The 16825-nt window shown below is 46.3% G+C and overlaps 1 non-coding gene across 1 annotated transcript; it reads left to right on the top strand.

The window, feature by feature from the left end:
* The first annotated feature begins 1227 nt into the window (after positions 1–1227).
* Positions 1228–1334, top strand: LOC135270712 (U6 spliceosomal RNA). Its single transcript, XR_010338841.1, has one exon. It is a non-coding gene; the product is annotated as a U6 spliceosomal RNA (small nuclear RNA).
* Positions 1335–16825: the final 15491 nt, after the last annotated feature.

Raw genomic sequence — 16825 nt, 5'->3', positions numbered from 1 at the left:
TTTCAGTTTTTCTTTTTTTTTTCTTTTGAGATGGAGTTTCGCTCTTGTTACCCAGGCTGGAGTGCAATGGCACGATCCCGGCTCACCGCAACCTCCGCCTCCTGGGTTCAGGCAATTCTCCTGCCTCAGCCTCCTGAGTAGCTGGGATTACAGGCATGCGCCACCGTGCCCAGCTAATTTTTTGTATTAGTAGAGACAGGGTTTCACCATGTTGACCAGGATGGTCTCGATCTCTTGACCTCGTGATCCACCTGCCTTGGCCTCCCAAAGTGCTGGGATTACAGGCTTGAGCCACTGCGCCTGGCCTTGTGTTTCAGTTTTTAACAAAAAAAAAATTTTAGGTAAAATATAAAAAATTTTAGCCGGGCACGGTGGCTCACGCCTGTAATCCCAGCACTTTGGGAGGCAGAGGCGGGTGGATTGCTTGAGGTCAGGAGTTCGAGACCAGCCCGGCCAATATGGTGAAACCCCGTCTCTATTTAAAAAAAAAAAAAATACATATATATATACACACACACACATATATAAAAAATTTTAAAAATAGCCTGGCGCAGTGGCTCACACTTGTAATCCCAGCACTTTGGGAGGCTGAGGCTGGTGTATCACCTGAGGTCAGGAGTTTGAGACCAGCCTGACCAACATGGAGAAACCCCGTCTCTACTAAAAACACAAATTTAGCCTGGCGTGGCAGCGCGCGTAATCCCAGCTACTCGGGAGGCTGAGACAAGAGAATCGCTTGAGGTGGAGGTTGTGGTGAGCTGAGATGGCGCCATTGCATTCCAGTCTGGGCAACAAGAGCAAAACTCTGTCTCAAAAAAAATTTTTTTTTTAAATAGAAAAAAGCTTATAGAATAAGAGAGAAAGAAAGAAAATTGCTGGGCATGGTGACTCACACCTGTAATCCAGCAGATTGTTTGAGCCCATGTGTTCAAGACCAGCCTGGGCAATGTGGTGAAACCCCGTCTCTACAAAAAATACAAAAATTATCCGGGCGTGGTGGCATGTGCCTGTGGTTTCAGGTACTCAAGAGGCTGAGGTGAAGGGATCACTTGAGCCTGGGAAGTTAAGGCTATAGTAAGCTATGAAGTAAGCCGAGATTGTGACACTTTGGGCAACAGAGTGAGCTGTCTTAAAAAAAAGAAAAGGAAAAGGAAAAGAGAATACTTTTGTTCAGCTGTACAATGTCTGTTTTAAGATAAGTGTTTTTACAAAAGTCAAAAAATTAAAGTCCTCACTTCAGCAGCACATATACTAAAATTGAAGCAATACAGAGAAAATTAGCATGGATCCTGTGCAAGAATGACACACAAATTCATGAAGCATTCCATATTTTTCTAAATGCCCATTAGTGATAGACTAGATAAAGAAAATGTGGTATGTATACACCATGGAATACTATGCAGCCATAAAAAGGAACAAGATCATGCCCTTTGCAGGAGCATGGATAGTATTGCAAGCCATTATCCTCAGCAAACGAACACAGGAACAGAAAACCAAACACTGCATGTTCTCACTTACAAGTGGGAGCTGAATGATGAGAACACATGGACATATGGAGCGGGGAACAACACACACTGGGGCCTATTGGGGGGCGGTGGAGGGAGGGAAAGCATCAGGAAGAATAGCTAGTGGATGCTGGGCTTAATACCTAGATGATAGGATGATCTGTGCAGCAAACCACCACAGCACACGTTTACCTATGTAGCAAACCTGCACATCCTGCATCTATACCCCTGAACTTATAGTTAAGTCGAAGAAGAAAAAAAAAGTTGAAACAGTTTAAAGGTTACAGTAAGCTAAAGTTAATTTATTATTGAAGAAAGAAAAATATGTTTTTTGGGACATGGTCTGTCTCTGCTGCCTATGCTGGCACAGTCGTTGCTCACTGCACCCTCAAACTCCTGGGCTCAAGCAATCTTCCCACTTCAGACTCCCACCTCAGCCTCCTGAGTAGCTGAGTATACTGAGCTATTATTTTTTTTAATTTTTTGTAGTGACAGCATCTTGCTATGTTTCCCAGGCTGGTCTTGAACTCCTGACCTCAACTGATCCTCCCACCTGGATCTCCCAAAGTGCCAGGATTTACAGATGTGAATCACTGCCCCCAGCCTGAAAGAAAAATTTATTTTATTTTTATTTTTTATTGAGTGTGTGGTTTTTGTTTGTTTGTGAGACAGGGTCTCACTTTGTTGCCCAGGCTGGAGTGCAGTGGTGCGATCACAGCTCGCTGCAGCCTCGACCTCCCAGGCTCAATCCTCCTACCTCTCAGCAATCCTCCCACCTCAGCCTCCTGAGTAGCTGGGACTACAGGCATGTACCATCAGGTCTGACTAATTTTGGTATTTTTTTGTAAAGACAGGGTTTTGCTATGTTGTCCACACTGATCTCAAACTCATGGGCCCAAGCAGTCTTCCTGCCTCAGCCTCCTAAAGTGCTAGGATTACATAGTAAGCCACCACAGTCAGTCTAAGAAAAAATTTTGAAATAAATTTAGTGTAGCCTAAGTGTACAGTATTTATAAAGTCCATGGTAGAGTACAGCAATGTCCTAGGTCTTCACACTCATTCACTGCTCCCTCGATGACTCACCCAGAGCAACCTGGAGTCCTGCATGGTGAGTGCCCTACATCTTTTACACTGTTTTTCTTTTTCTTTTTCTTTTTCTTTTTTTTTTTGTGTGTGTGTTTGAGATGGAGTCTCACTCTGTTACCCAGGCTGGAGTGCAATGGTGTGATCTCGGCTCACTGCAACCTCCGCCTCCGGGGTTCAAGCAATTCTCCTGCCTCAGCCTTCCGAGTAGATGGGATTACAGGCACCTGTCATCATGCCCAGCTAATTTTTGTATTTTTGTAGAGACAGGCTTTACCATGTTGGCCAGGTTGGTCTTGAACTCCTGACCTCAGGTGATCCACCTGCCTTGGCTTCCCAGAGTGCTGGGATTACAGGTGTGAGCTACCATGCCTGGCCTACCACTGTATTTTTACAGTACTTTTTCTATGTTTTTATATATATATATATATATTTTTTTTTTTTTTTTGAGAAGGAGTCTTGCTCCACAGGAGTGCAGTGGTGTGACCTTGGCTCACTGCAACCTCCGTCTCCTGGGGTCAAGCGATTCTCCTACTTCAGCCTTCCAAGTAGCTGGGACTATAGGTGCACACCACCATGCCCAGTTAATTTTTTTTTTGTCTTTTTAGTAGAGATGGCGTTTCATCATCTTAGCCAGGATGGTCTTGATCTCCTGACCTCGTGAATGGCCCGCCTCAGCCTCCCAAAGTGCTGGGATTACAGGCGTGAGCCAGATACACAAATACTTGCCATTGTGTTACAATTGCCTACAGTATTCAGTATAGTAACATGCTACACAAGTTTGTACTCTAGTCTAGGAGCAATAGGCCATACTTTACAACCTAGGTGCATAGTAGGCTGTACCACTGAGGGTTGTGTGAGTATACCCTATGATGTTTCTACAATGATAAAATCACCTAATAATACATTTCTCAGAATGTATCCCCATCATTGAGCAATGTAAGGACTGTACTTATAGAAAAGTGCACCAATCATTAGTTAAATATACAGCTCCTGTGATCACACCTGAGTAACCATCATCTGTGTCACCAGAAACAGAACATCAAAGCCCCTTCTGCCCTCTCCAAGTCACTGCCCCCCGAGATAACCAGTATTGTGGCCTCTAACACCATAGATTAATTTTGTCTTTTTGTGAACTTTATGTCAATGGAATCAGATAGTATGTACTATTTTTATGTCTGGCTTCTGTTGCTCAATGAGATTTATCCCAATACTTTTCTCAGCCTCAGAGCTATATTTTATGACTATATCACAATTTATTCATTCCACTGTTGATAGAAATGTGGGTTGTTTCCAGCTTTGACTATTATAAATTGTGCATGCCTTTTGGGACACATATGTACGCCTTTCTGCTGAGAATATATATTTTAGAATGGAATTGTTAGGCCATACGGTATGCCTATGTTTAACTTTAGAGGCTACGCTGAACAGTTTTCAGGTGATTTTACCAGGGGGTTAATTTTTTTTAACAGCACAGGCTGAAACTTCAGGTGATGTTTCTAGAACTACTTATATTGGTGGTGAAAGGCGACATCTCCACCTATTTCTCAAACTGCAAATACTGCCAACTCTAAAAGAGGTTCAGAAATGCTGCTCATGGAGCCTTTTATGAGCTCTATTCTTTTTCTTTTTTTTTTTTTGAGACAGAGTCTCTCTCTGTCACCCAGACTGGAGTGCAACGGTGCGATCTCTGCTTACTGCAATCTCTGCCTCCTGGACTCAAACGATTCTCCTGCCTCAGCCTCCCAAGGATCTGGGATTACAAGTATGTGCCACCATGCCCAGCTAATTTTTTTTGTATTTTTAGTAGGGATGGGATTTCACCATGTTGGCCAGGCTGATCTCGAACTCCTGACCTCAGGTGATCCGCCTGCCTCGGCCTCCCAAAGTTCTGGGATAACAGGTGTGAGCTACCACGCCCAGCTCTGAGCTCTATTCTTAACCTGCTCACCAACTCCGCTGAGCTCTGGCTTGTTGAGGATGTGTGTGGGGCCTGCAGAGCACATGCAATACCAGGTCCTAAGCCCGTGAGGCAACACTGTCCTCAGTGGGGCCTGTGATTTCACAACTCAAATCCAAACATGGAGTCTGACAACTGAGAAGGATATTTGAAGCTGGGAGTATCATCGGAAGCTGATTTTTCTCATTTTGTTTTCTATTCTCTTTCTTTCTCTCTCCCTCCCTCCCTCCCTCCCTCACTCCCTCCCTCCCTTCCTTCCTTCCTCCCTCTTTCTTTCTTTCTTTCTCTTTCTTTCTTTCTTCTTTTCAAGACAGACTCTCACTCTGTAGCACAGGCTGGAGTGCAGTGGCACAATCATGGCTTACTGCAGCCTCCACCTCCTGGGCTCAAGTGATCTTGCCTCAGCCTCCCAAATAGTTGGGACTGGTTAAGCTAGTCTTGAACTCCTGGACTTAAGCCTGCCTCAGCCTCCTAAGGTGCTGGAATTATAGGCATGAATCACTTCACCTGACCAGAAAGCCTCTTTTTTTTTTTTTTTTTGAGACAAAGCCTCACTCTGCCGCCCAGGCTGGAGTGCAATGGCACAATCTTGGCTCACTGCAACCTTTGCCTCCCAGATTCAAGCGATCCTGCTGTCTTAGCCTCCCGAGTAGCTGGGATTACAGGCATGAGCCACTACAGCTGGCTAATTTTTTTGTATTTTTTTTGGTAGAGATGGGGTTTCACCACATTGCCCAGGCTGGTCTTGAACTCTTGGACTCAGGTGATCTGCTCACATCAGCCTCCCAAAGTGCTGAGATTACAGACATGAGCCACTTCACCTGGTCGGAAAGCCTATTTTTCTAATAATGGATGAGAACAGTGAGGCTCCAATATGATGCTAACATTATTACATGGTGCTGTAGATATAACCAGTGCTTGGGTAAGCACAGGCACAGAGAAAACAGCAGCAACAACAACATAACCAGGGCCCCTGTGCTTGAACAGATCTCTGCTGGTGCCAGAGCCATTCCACCTGTGTAACTGACTTAGCTCAGAACTGCTGGGAGATTGGCAGGCTGTTTTCAGGGAGTGGCAGGGAAAATCCCCATCTGATCCCTTTCTGAGATGCTTCTAATTCATGGGACCTCATGTCAGTCTCCCTGGCCTAGGTCTTCAACCGATAGAAGGGATGGAGCTGACTGCATCTCTAATAGAAACTCGCCTCTATATTTTCCTTTGGAAAAAGAATGGCTCCCTTAAGGTTTGGGTAATTCTTTGCCTCAATGTGAAGGGTTGGACATTAAGGGCAAGCACCATGGTTAGCTTACTATTCACAGGTGCGAGTGATGAAGCTCAGCCAGTACCCATGGCCCCCTTGGGTTCTGGATCATGGTTGTGAGGGACTGGTCTCCCTGGAGACTATCTTTGAGGAGTCCTGGGTCAAGAATGGCCAGGGGCTCTCAGCTTGAGTATTACCATGATGCCAGGAAATAATTATTTTTTTTTTCTGGCCCTATGCTTACTCAAGAAATATTTTATAATAGACCCAGGTTAGTTTCTTCAGCTCCACATAGACAATAAATGTACTTGGCCAGATATCCCTATCAACCATTGCCCCCGCCATATGATCAGGTTGTTTCCAGGCTGCACCTCCCCAGACTAGCTTCTGTGGGCTAATCCCTGAGCTTTGGTGAGGCTGGGGAATGGTACCAGAGTTTCTTCATCCAGAGACTTGGTCTCTAGATTGCTGCTGAATAGCCCTGGCCATTGGTCAGTTGACCCTCTGTCTTCTCATTTGTACAGTGGGAGGATGGTGGGGGACTTGCCTTACTGTGGGGCTCTGAAGAACTACTGGACCAGCGATAAGACCCCCTGGTGATTTCATTGTGGACATTCCCAAGGACTTGGCTCTGGGCTGGTGCTTTGACAGGGTGTGTGGGTGAAAACCAATTAGAACCTTTTTGGTTGCAAGTGATATAAAACTCATCCAAGTGACAGAGCAAGACTGTCTCAAAAAAAAAGAAAACCCACAAAACATACAAAAAAACTCATCCAAATTGTTTTAAGCAAAAGAGACCTATTTATTTGTTGGTTGGTTTTGTTTATATACTAGAAATATTCGGGGGCTTCAAGTACAGTTTGATCAGGGGCTCAAAAATGTCACTGGACCAGGCCATTTTTCACTTCTGCTTTCTTTAGCGTTGGCCCTGTTCTCAGACTCTGGTGGTAAGACAGCTGCTGGCAGCTGCTGATGCTCTCACATCTCCCAGTCCAGGAAAAGAAGAGCATCTTCTTCTGTCCACTTGAATATCTGATATTAGCTCTGACTGGACCTCGTCATGGCTTGGCTTGGGTCCCATGCCCATCCCTAAACCAACCACTGTGCAACTATGCATGGTGCATAATGCAGTACACAGCTCTGATTGGCCAGGCTACATTCACCTGGGACTCTCATGCCAGGGAATTAATTCCACCTGAAGTACATGAACTGAAAATGACAAGAGTAGTTCCCCAGGTGAAATTAGGGCGTTATTACCAGAAGAGGGGAAGTGGGTACAAAGCAGGGAAATGACAATAGCTATCAACAGGGAACAGTCATGTATGGACAGGATTCTTCTGGCCTGGGTCTATATAAGACATGAGTGTACTGATGCACAGGATACAGAGAGCATTTGACATACCACCCAACTCCCAGAAAATGTTGGGCTGTCCCAGAAGACTCCAGATACTGCCCACCCCTCTGAGACCTGGTGTTTCATAGTTAATCACAATGTAATCTGGGCACTCTGAATCCACAAAGGTCATCACCCTCTGCCTGAAACAGGGGTCATCTGACCCATGTCTTCTTACTCCTTGAATGTACTCTGTTTTCTTAGAGGGCAAGGACAACATCTTTGTCCTCTCTATATCTGCAGAAATACTTATGAATGAATAAGAATAATCTTTGGGCCAGGCGTGGTGGCTCACGCCTGTAATCCCAGCACTTTGGGAGGCCGAGGTGGGTGGATCACGAGGTCAAGAGATCGAGACCATCCTGGTCAACATGGTGAAACCCCGTCTCTACTAACAATACAAAAAATTAGCCGGGCATGGTGGTGAGTGCCTGTAATCCCAGCTACTCAGGAGGCTGAGGCAGGAGAATTGCCTGAACCCAGGAGGCGGAGGTTGTGGTGAGCCGAGATCGCGCCATTGCACTCCAGCCTGGGCAACAAGAGCAAAACTCCGTCTCAAAAAAAAAAAAAAAAAAGAAAAGAATAATCTTTGGCCAGATGCAGTGGCTCACGCCTGTAATCCCAGCACTTTGGAAGGCCAAGGTGGGCAGATCACCTGAGGTCAGGAGTCCGAGAGCAGCCTGACCAACATGGAGAAACCCCATCGCTACTAAAAATACAAAATTAGCCAGGCATGGTGGCACATGCCTGTAATCTCAGCTACTCAGGAGGCTGAGGCAGGAGAATTGCTTGAACCCGGGAGGCAGAGGTTGTGGTGAGCCGAGATGGTGCCATTGGACTCCATCCTGGACAACAAGAGCAAAACTCCATCTCAAAAAAAAAAATAATAATAATATTTGGCAGGTTTGTAGAGCTTGACTCTCTCTTTTCTTTCTTTCCTTCTCTTGTTTGTTTTTTAGAGACAGGATCTTGCTCTGTTGCCCAGGCTGGAGTGCAGTGGCATGATCATAGCTCACTGCGACCTCCAATTCCTTGCCTCAAGTGATCCTCCTGCCTCGGCCTACCAAAGTGCTGTGATTACAGGTGTGAGCCATGGCATTCAGCCCCCAAGCTTAATATATTTTTAAACCTCTTTAATGCTTATGTCTTACTTGATTCTTCGTTCTTTCTTTTGGCTACCTAGGATCTGAGCCCTCTTCCTGTGTTGGGAAATTACCCAATGGTAATCTCTGAGACAGAGCCCATTTCCCTCTGTAGAGGCTGAAAATACCATGTGTACTCCTTTGCCAGCCTCCCAGTGGCTGGGTAAGGGCACAAGACCTAGGCTCTCACAATCAACCATACAGGCTCCAGACTAACCCGGGAGCTAGTGATCCCAGGAAGCAGAGAACACGGAGAACTCTCCTTGATGGTTAATGTGGATGTAGCTCCTCAGGGTGGTAGAGGTGGTGGCACCTGAGGGCACAGACAGGGTGCCTGCAGCCTAGCCTGCAGTCTGGAGCATGGTGTTGGTGATGATCGTGATGGCAGCAAGGCCCTGACTAAACCAGTTCTGCAATGTGATCTGGGACCTTGCTCATTGCTGTGTAGTCCCTGGTTCTGCTTTTCTGCTCTGTCCAGAGATTCTCTGAGCTGCCCAATATCTTTATTATTTTTCTGCTTAAGTCAGTTAGTCAATCTACTTAAGAGCCATTTTCTGTTACTTGCAGTTAGAAATCCTTGAGGTAGAACAACTAGATAATCTCCTTTTCTCAGATAGATAAACTGAGGCTTAGAGACTGGCCCAGGCTCATGCAATGTGATAATATCTGAGTTAAGACCAGAACGCTAGACTAAGTGGGACAGACCTACAACAGGCAAGTGGGAGCCCAGGCAAGGAAGAACTTTCTCTTTTCTTTTTTTTTGAGACAGAGTCTCACCCTGTTGTCCAGGCTGGAGTGCAATGGCACAGTCTTGGCTCACTGCAACCTTTACCTCCCGGGTTCAAGTGATTCTCCAGCTTCAGCCTCCTGAGTAGCTGGGATTATAGGCACGCGCTGCCATGCCTGGCTACCTTTTGTATCTTTAGTAGAGATGGGGCTTCACCATGTTGGCCAGGCTGGTCTTGAACTCCTGACCTCGTGATCCGCCTGCCTTGGCCTCCCAAAGTGCTGCGATTACAGGCATGAGCCACTGCACCTGGCTGAGGAAGAACTTCCTCACAAGGGGAGCTGCCTCACCAGGTGGGAAGCCTCCAGTTTCTGGAAATGTGCCAACAGGATCTGGGGAGATTTAAGGGAAAGGCCGCACAGGGTAACTCCAGTTCTCTTCTTCCTCATGGATTACACGTGTCACCATTTGCCCAACCCAGATGACTCTTGGTGAACACAGGCCTGTAAAGACAACACAACCCCTAGTGCTGCAACTTCAAGTTCCCACAATCTCTTTGCCAGCTGTCCTGTCCCTGGCCCATGACACAACTGCTGCGAGTCCTATGTCCCAGAGCAAAGTCATGGTGTTTATGGGCCTCCGTCACTTTAATGAAAAAGCCCCTACACCAAACAAAGACAAGCACGGACATTTGCAACTAATTATGGTATTGCTGATCAGTCAAATTTCATTGCAAATTGCATGTTGAAATTGATAGTGGGCGAGTCATGAATAAACTGGTTGTCTGGAAAAGTGACACGGGCACACAAGACTAGATTAATAACTCAATTTTGACTCAGCCAGACACTGAAGAAGAGGAAAAAGCAGATTAACATTGCCCCAAGATTGCTTGTTTACCCGGGTACCTCCTGCCAATATGCCTGGCTTCTAAGGGAAGCCCGTCCTGCTTTAGGATCCTCCCACTCTGGGAGACCGCAGGACACTGAGTATTCCAGGCTTTAATTCTTGGTTTGTAAAATTGCAGCTTTGAATGGTGTGGGGAGGGGAAGACTGCCCTACGTTCGTTCCCATCTACTGCTGAGAAGCCCACTCAGAAGACTTCTTGAAGGCTGGGCGTAGTGGCTCAAGCCTGTAATCCCAGCACTTTGGGAGGCTGAGGTGAGTGGATCACGAAGTCAAGAGATCGAGACCATCCTGGCCAACATAGTGAAACCCCGTCTCTACTAAAAATACAAAAATTAGCTGGGTGTGGTGGCATGCGCCTGTAGTCCCAGCTACTTGGGAGGCTGAGGCAGGAGAATTGCTTGAACCCCGGAGGCGGAGGTTGCAGTTACATAGCTCTCCTGGCCTCGCATTTGTAGTTCCTGGGCGTGGGGAATGTAACCCACCTTAAAAGCCCAGGTGGGTTGCTTAGGTCAGCTATGGCTTCAGAAGAGTAAGCCTGGAAAAGAAGGTTGAGGAGCCAGAGTGGCCTTACAAAGCTCTCCACTTGGCCTTTTTCTCCAGCGCAGTCTCAGAAGGCTATGAAGTCCACAAGAGAGAGAATTGCAGCTTGGTGCAGAGGCTCCAAGATGGATGGGCAATGTCCTTATGACTGGGCCATCAGCGATGGCTGCGCTGCTGTGCCACTTCACCTGTGGGGGACGGCAGGAAGAAGACACGGGGCAGGAAGACTACACAGGTGCCAAGGGGCAGGCACTCACACACTTGTGAGGTGCAGAGATGATCACACCAAGCTCGCTCAGCCTGCCCAGAGTGGAGAGTGAACCCCCCCAGCCCACAGTCTCCACCGAGCCACTGCCCTCACTCCATAGGCCTGTACAGAGGAAAGGTCTTAAGTTTTACCTTCTAGATTGGGGGTCAGAATTCAAATGTCTACCTGAAAGTGGGCCAGTTATGGACAGCGGGGAATTGACCAGGTGAAACTGATTGGAAGCAGGCTGCCATGACTCAGCTTCAAGAGACTGGCTAGAAACAATAGGAGTTGGAATTTAGAAAAAGGTTCAGGCCAGGGATATACAGGTGGAAGTTGCCAGCCACTAAATGGCCTTTAAAGCCAAGACACTGCAGAGATAATCAATGTAGTGAGTGTAGATGAGAGACAAGAGGAGGTCCAAGGATTGAGCCTTGGGGGTGAGGTGTCAGCAAGGAGACAGAGAAAAGGCAACTAGAGAGGTAGGAAGAAACCTGGAGGCAGAGACCTGAGCCTGATGCCAGGGAGGAGAGGCCCAAGGAAGGTGAGGCCTGAGAATTGCCCGCTGCATCTTACATAGAGAGTCCTTGCAAAGGCAGTTCTGCTGTAGTGGTGGGGGCCCTGATGGAAGTCGGGGAGAAAAAGGAAGGAAGGGAGGAGAGGAGTTGAAGGCAACACAGAGTGAATTCTTTCTAGGAGTTATGCCGTAAAGAGGAGAGAAGAAATAGGGTCAAGAGGAGGGCTTTCTTTGAGAAGAATTGCAGCTTTTTTGTGTGCTGACGAAAATGGTCCTGGAGGGAGGGAAATGTGACGCTGTGGGTGAGATGGGGGCTAGGTGTTGGCGTGGTCTTTGAGTAGGCGCGAGGGGATGGCATCTGGTGCAGGAAGAGGGGCTGCCCTGAAATAGGAGCATGGACGACTCGCCCGTGTCAGTGGGATGGCAGGCAGAGTGGAGGGCACAGATGCGGGTGGGCGGGGGAGGAGCGGTGGGGCCCGTGGAACTTCTCTTCTGAGAGCTTCTATTTTCTTAGCAAAATCGGAAGGGGTTGTCAGCTGAGAATGAGGTGGAAGAGGAGGTGTGAAGCAGTCGTCTAGGAGAGGGGGTGTGAATAGGCTTGGAGATATAGTAGGATTGCTGGGCAGCTGTTGGGGCTCACTCGGGGAGGGTTGTGGTCATTAATTTAAAGTGAGACGGGTCAGCCCAGTTATGAGATTTTCTTTAGTCTTGATCAGCCTGGAGGTGCACAGGAGGAGGGGGCAGAGGACTGAATTTAGCTGGGGTTGTGAGTTTGCCAGGTGACTACTGTGGCCAGGGGGAGAGTATATAGTATTGGATCATGAACTCCAAGCTGGGTAAGGAGGGAAGGGGGCATTATGGGGATGAGGGATGATGAATATTTGCTTGGAGCAGCAGGTTCCAGGAGGAACTGCTGGACTTGGGGTTCTGGGGGGAGTGAGCTGGAGAGCAAGGCAGTGTTTATTGGAGAGTGAGATGCATGAAATTGAGATGATGAAGGGATTGTATTGACAGATAATGACAAGTTCAAAATCTGGCTATGGGAGCAAGAGGCCGAGGTAGTAGGGAAGCCAAGATCGTGGAGAGGAGATCAAGGGCCTGAGAGGTGGGTTCATCTATAGGAATGCTGACATCAAAAACTGTGGCAGGAGTGGGGTGGGAGAGGGTGACTGGGAGCCAGAAGAAACCATCCCCAGGAATAAGGGAAGTGACCCAGGGCTCTGTAAATTACTACAAAAAGGAGGAGTAACAGTGATCTTGTCTGACAGCATAACGTTCAAATGTGGGTGTTTCTTTCTTTTTTTTTTTTTTGAGATAGAGTCTCACTCTGTCACCCAAGCTGAAGTGCAGTGGCGCGATCTCAGCTCACTGCAACCTCCGCCTCCCAGGTTCAAGCGATTCTCCTGCCTCAGCTTCCCAAGTAGCTGGGATTACAGGCTCACGCTACTGTGCCCAGCTAATTTTTGTGTTTTTAGTAGAGACAGGATTTCACTATGTTGGCCAGGATAGTCTCCATCTCTTGACCTTGTGATCCACCCACTTTGGCCTCCGAAAGTGCTAGGATTACAGGCGTGAACTACTGCACCCAGCCAAATGTGGGTGTTTCTAAAGAGGACGGCAAACTGTCTAGAAGTGGCACTGAGGAGCAAAATGGGCACCTCCCCTCTCCGAGACTTAAGGCTACAAAGGCCACAGAGGGAAAACTGACACCTCTTAAGAGGCTGCAGAGAGAGCAGAATCCATACAGGAGAGGCAGTATCCATTAGAGCAAGAAAGTGAAGGGGACATTCAGAAATGAGGCTGAGAATATGCGGCCATACTGCTGAGTTTCAGAGAGTACTGTGAAAGGATTTCTGGATATGGGGTAGGGAGATGAGTTCAGAATAGGAAAATACAGCATCTTGTGGGGCTTCGACTCTGACTGCCTGAGTGTTCTGGGCCTCCTGTGGGCACTGATGTGAGCAGGGATAAAGGGACTGAGGGGAGGGGTCCTGAGGAGCCCAAGGCTGGGCTTTTGGCAGATGGAGGGTTTTTCACTCCTGCTGATGATGGTGCTGTGAAGGTCTGAGAAGGGGCAGTCTTTTCAGAGCACGTGGGGCTCTGGCTCTCTCCTTATTCCCAGGTAGGAATATTAATCAAAACTCTCAGGCCAGGCTCAGTGGCTCATGCCTGTAATCCCAACACTTTGGGAGGCCGAGGTGGGCAGATCACCTGAGGTGAGGAGTTCAAGAATAGCCTGGCCCACATGGCGAAACCCCGTCTCTTCTAAACATGTAAAAATTAGCCAGGCATGGTGGCACATGCCTGTAATCCCACTTACTTAGGAGGCTGAGGCATGAGAATCACTAGAACCCTGGAGGTGGAGGCTGCAGTGAGCCAAGATTATGCTGCTGCATGCCAGCCTGGGCGACAGAGCAAGACTTTGACCCCTGCCCCCACCAAAAAAAAAAGAGCTCTCTTCACAGAACTGATACTAAACCACAGACATATCAATGAAAAAGAATTGCCCAGAAATAGACTCATATATGGCATAATAAATCTGTGTGTAGTAGACTTGGGTCTCAAAACAGTAGGGATATAAGAAGCATGATTTTTCAAAAACTTTTTTCAGGGACAATTGGTTAACTAATTGGGACAAAATAAGTCCAGATCTTTACTTCAGATCTCATACTAAATGAATTCATGGGAATTAAAAAGTGTAACAATGTAGTGTTGGTGTAAAGATAGGACACACATATACATGGTCAATTGATTTTCAGCAAATGCTGCCAATGCAGTTCAATGGGGAGTGAACAATCTTTCCCCAACAAACAGTGCTGGAACAATTGTATAGCCACATGCAACATAATGAACCTTAACTCTTACTCATGCCAGATACAAAACACTAACTTGATATAGGTCATAGGCCTATATGTATGAGCTAAAATTATCAAAATTCTAGAAGAAAACAGCAGAAAACCTTAGTGATCTTGGGTTTGGCAGAGACTTCTTTTTTTTTTTTTTTTTTAAACCTTCCCATCTTCCATATTTATTTATTAGAGTTCCCCAGATTGATAATCATTTATTGTCATATTGATGCTCAAAAGTGTGTCAGATTTGGCCAGTGAGATGAGATTCCCTTCAAGCTGGCTTCTGTGCCCTTTTTTTTTTTTTTTTTAAGATGGGGTCTCCCTGTCTCCCAGGCTGGAGTGCAGTGGCCTGATCTCGGCTCACTGCAACCTCCACCTCCCAGGTTCAAGCGATTCTTCTGCCTCAGCCTCCCGAGTACCTGGGATTATGCAGGCATGCCACCACACCAGGCTAATTTTTATATTTTTAGTAGAGAAAGGGTTTCTCCATGTTGGTCAGGCTGGTCTCGAACTCCCCATCTCAGGTGATCCGCCCGCCTCGGCCTCCCAAAGTGCTGGGATTATAGGCATGAGCCACCACGCACAGCAGCAGAGACTTCTTAAATAGGCTACAAAGAGCACTAACTATAAAAATTGATAAACTGGGCATCATCAAAATTAAGAGCTATTATGAAAGGCAAGCCACAGACTGGAAAAAAATATTTGCAAAATATATATCTTAAAACTCAATAAAAAGATAAACAACCCAATTAAAAAATGGGAAAAAGACCTAAATATACACCTCATCAATGATATATAGTTAGATAACAAATAAATACATGAAAAGATGCTCAACACAGTTTGTCATTAGGAAACTATAAATTAAAACTGCATGCCTGCTAGAAGGGCTAGAATTTATAATAACTGACCAGGCCAGGCACCATGGCTCACACCTGTAATCCCAGCACTTTGGAAGGCTGAGGTGGGAGGATCACCTGAGGTCGGGAGTTTGAGACCAGCCTGGGCAATGTGGTGAAACCTCGTCTTTACTAAAGATACAAAACATTAGTGGGATGTGGTGGCGGGTGCCTGTAATCCCAGCTACTTGGGATACTGAGGAGGGAGAATTGCTTGAACCTGAGAGGCAGAGGTTGCAGTGGGCTGAGATCATGCCACTGCACTCCAGCCTGGGCGACAGGGCAAGACTCTGTCTCAAAACAAAAAACAAGCAATAAAATAAAATAAAATAAAATAACTGACCAAATCAAGTATTGGCAAAGATGGAGTCCAGGAAGGGTACAGCAGGAACTCTCTCATATACTGCTGATGGGAATGCAAAATGGAACAACCACTTTGGAAAACACTTAAGATCATTTCTTAAAAAGATAAATATATGCCTATCATATGACCCAGCCATTCCATTCCTAGGTACTACCAAAGAGAAATGAAAGCATATGTCCACACAAAGATTTGTATGCAATGTTCATAGTAGCTTTATTTATAACAGCCCCAAACTGGGAATGATCCAAATGTGCATTAACAAGTTAGTGGAAAAACAAATTACCATATATTCATATAATAGAATACTGCTCAACAATAAAAAGGAATGAACTGTTACATACGACGACATAGACGAGCCTCAAAATAATTAGTGCGTACTATATAGTTTCATTAATATATGATTCTAGAAAAAAGCAGACCAACCTATAGTGACTGATCAGGGGCACAAGGAGACACTAGGGGATTATATTATATGAACACAGCAGAGTTTAACCTTTCTTCACTTGATAGACATTTATGTTGTTTGCAGTTTGGGCCCTGTGGTAGACAGAGATGTGTCACCCAGATCCCTCTTCAAGGGAGGATTTGCTGTCCAGTTGTAGGAGGTGTGATCAGCAGAAACCTCCAGCTGACAGCTTCTTTGGGGTCCACCTGAGCTGCTGAGACCTGCCTTGCCCAAGGTCATATCCTTCCCAGAGCACTTTGCATCTAGTAACTAAGGAAAGCAAATGAATGGAGGCTCGGACATTTTCATCCAACACAGGACAACTCAGATGCATGATATTTGCACTAGAGTTCCCTGCCAGCGTGGCTTAGGCTTTATTAGGCCTGAATCACAGTTTTCAACTTCTGCCCAATTCTGCTTTTTCTCTCTTTCTTTCATAGATGTTTGTATTAGTCTATTTGTGTTGCTATAAAGATATACCTGAGACTGGGTGAATAAGAGGTGGAGGGAGAGGAGAAGGAAAAAAAGAAAAAAAAGTAAGCTTATTTGGATCACCATTCTGCAGGCTGTACATGAAGCATGATACTGCCAGCATCTGCTTTATGGGAGGACCTCAGGAAGCTTCCGCGCATGGTGAAAGGCGAAGTGGGAGCAGGTGTGGCACACGGCAAGAGACAGAGCAAGAGAGGAGGAGGTAACAGGCTCCTTTAAACAACTGGCTCTTGTGTGAACTCATTACCATTCATTACTGCAGTGAGGGCACCAAACCATTCATGAGGGATCAGCCCCATGACCTAACACCTCCCACTAGGCCCACCTCCAGCATTGGGGGGTCACATTTCAACATGAAATTTGAAGGAGACAAATATCCAAACCGTATCAATGTTGATCCTTAATAAATATCTTGTACCCTAGACTATCATAGCATGTTTCCTGAGAACCTGACCTATGACAGGACTAGTATGAACAATGCTTCTATGAACATTTGTG

Source organism: Aotus nancymaae, unplaced genomic scaffold, assembly GCF_030222135.1.
Source record: "Aotus nancymaae isolate 86718 unplaced genomic scaffold, 86718_ANA_hifiasm-v0.15.2.pri h1tg000064l_1, whole genome shotgun sequence".
NCBI lineage: Eukaryota > Metazoa > Chordata > Mammalia > Primates > Aotidae > Aotus > Aotus nancymaae.
The sequence above is the reverse complement of the archived record's forward strand: the minus strand, read 5'-3'. Positions and strand labels throughout refer to the sequence as shown.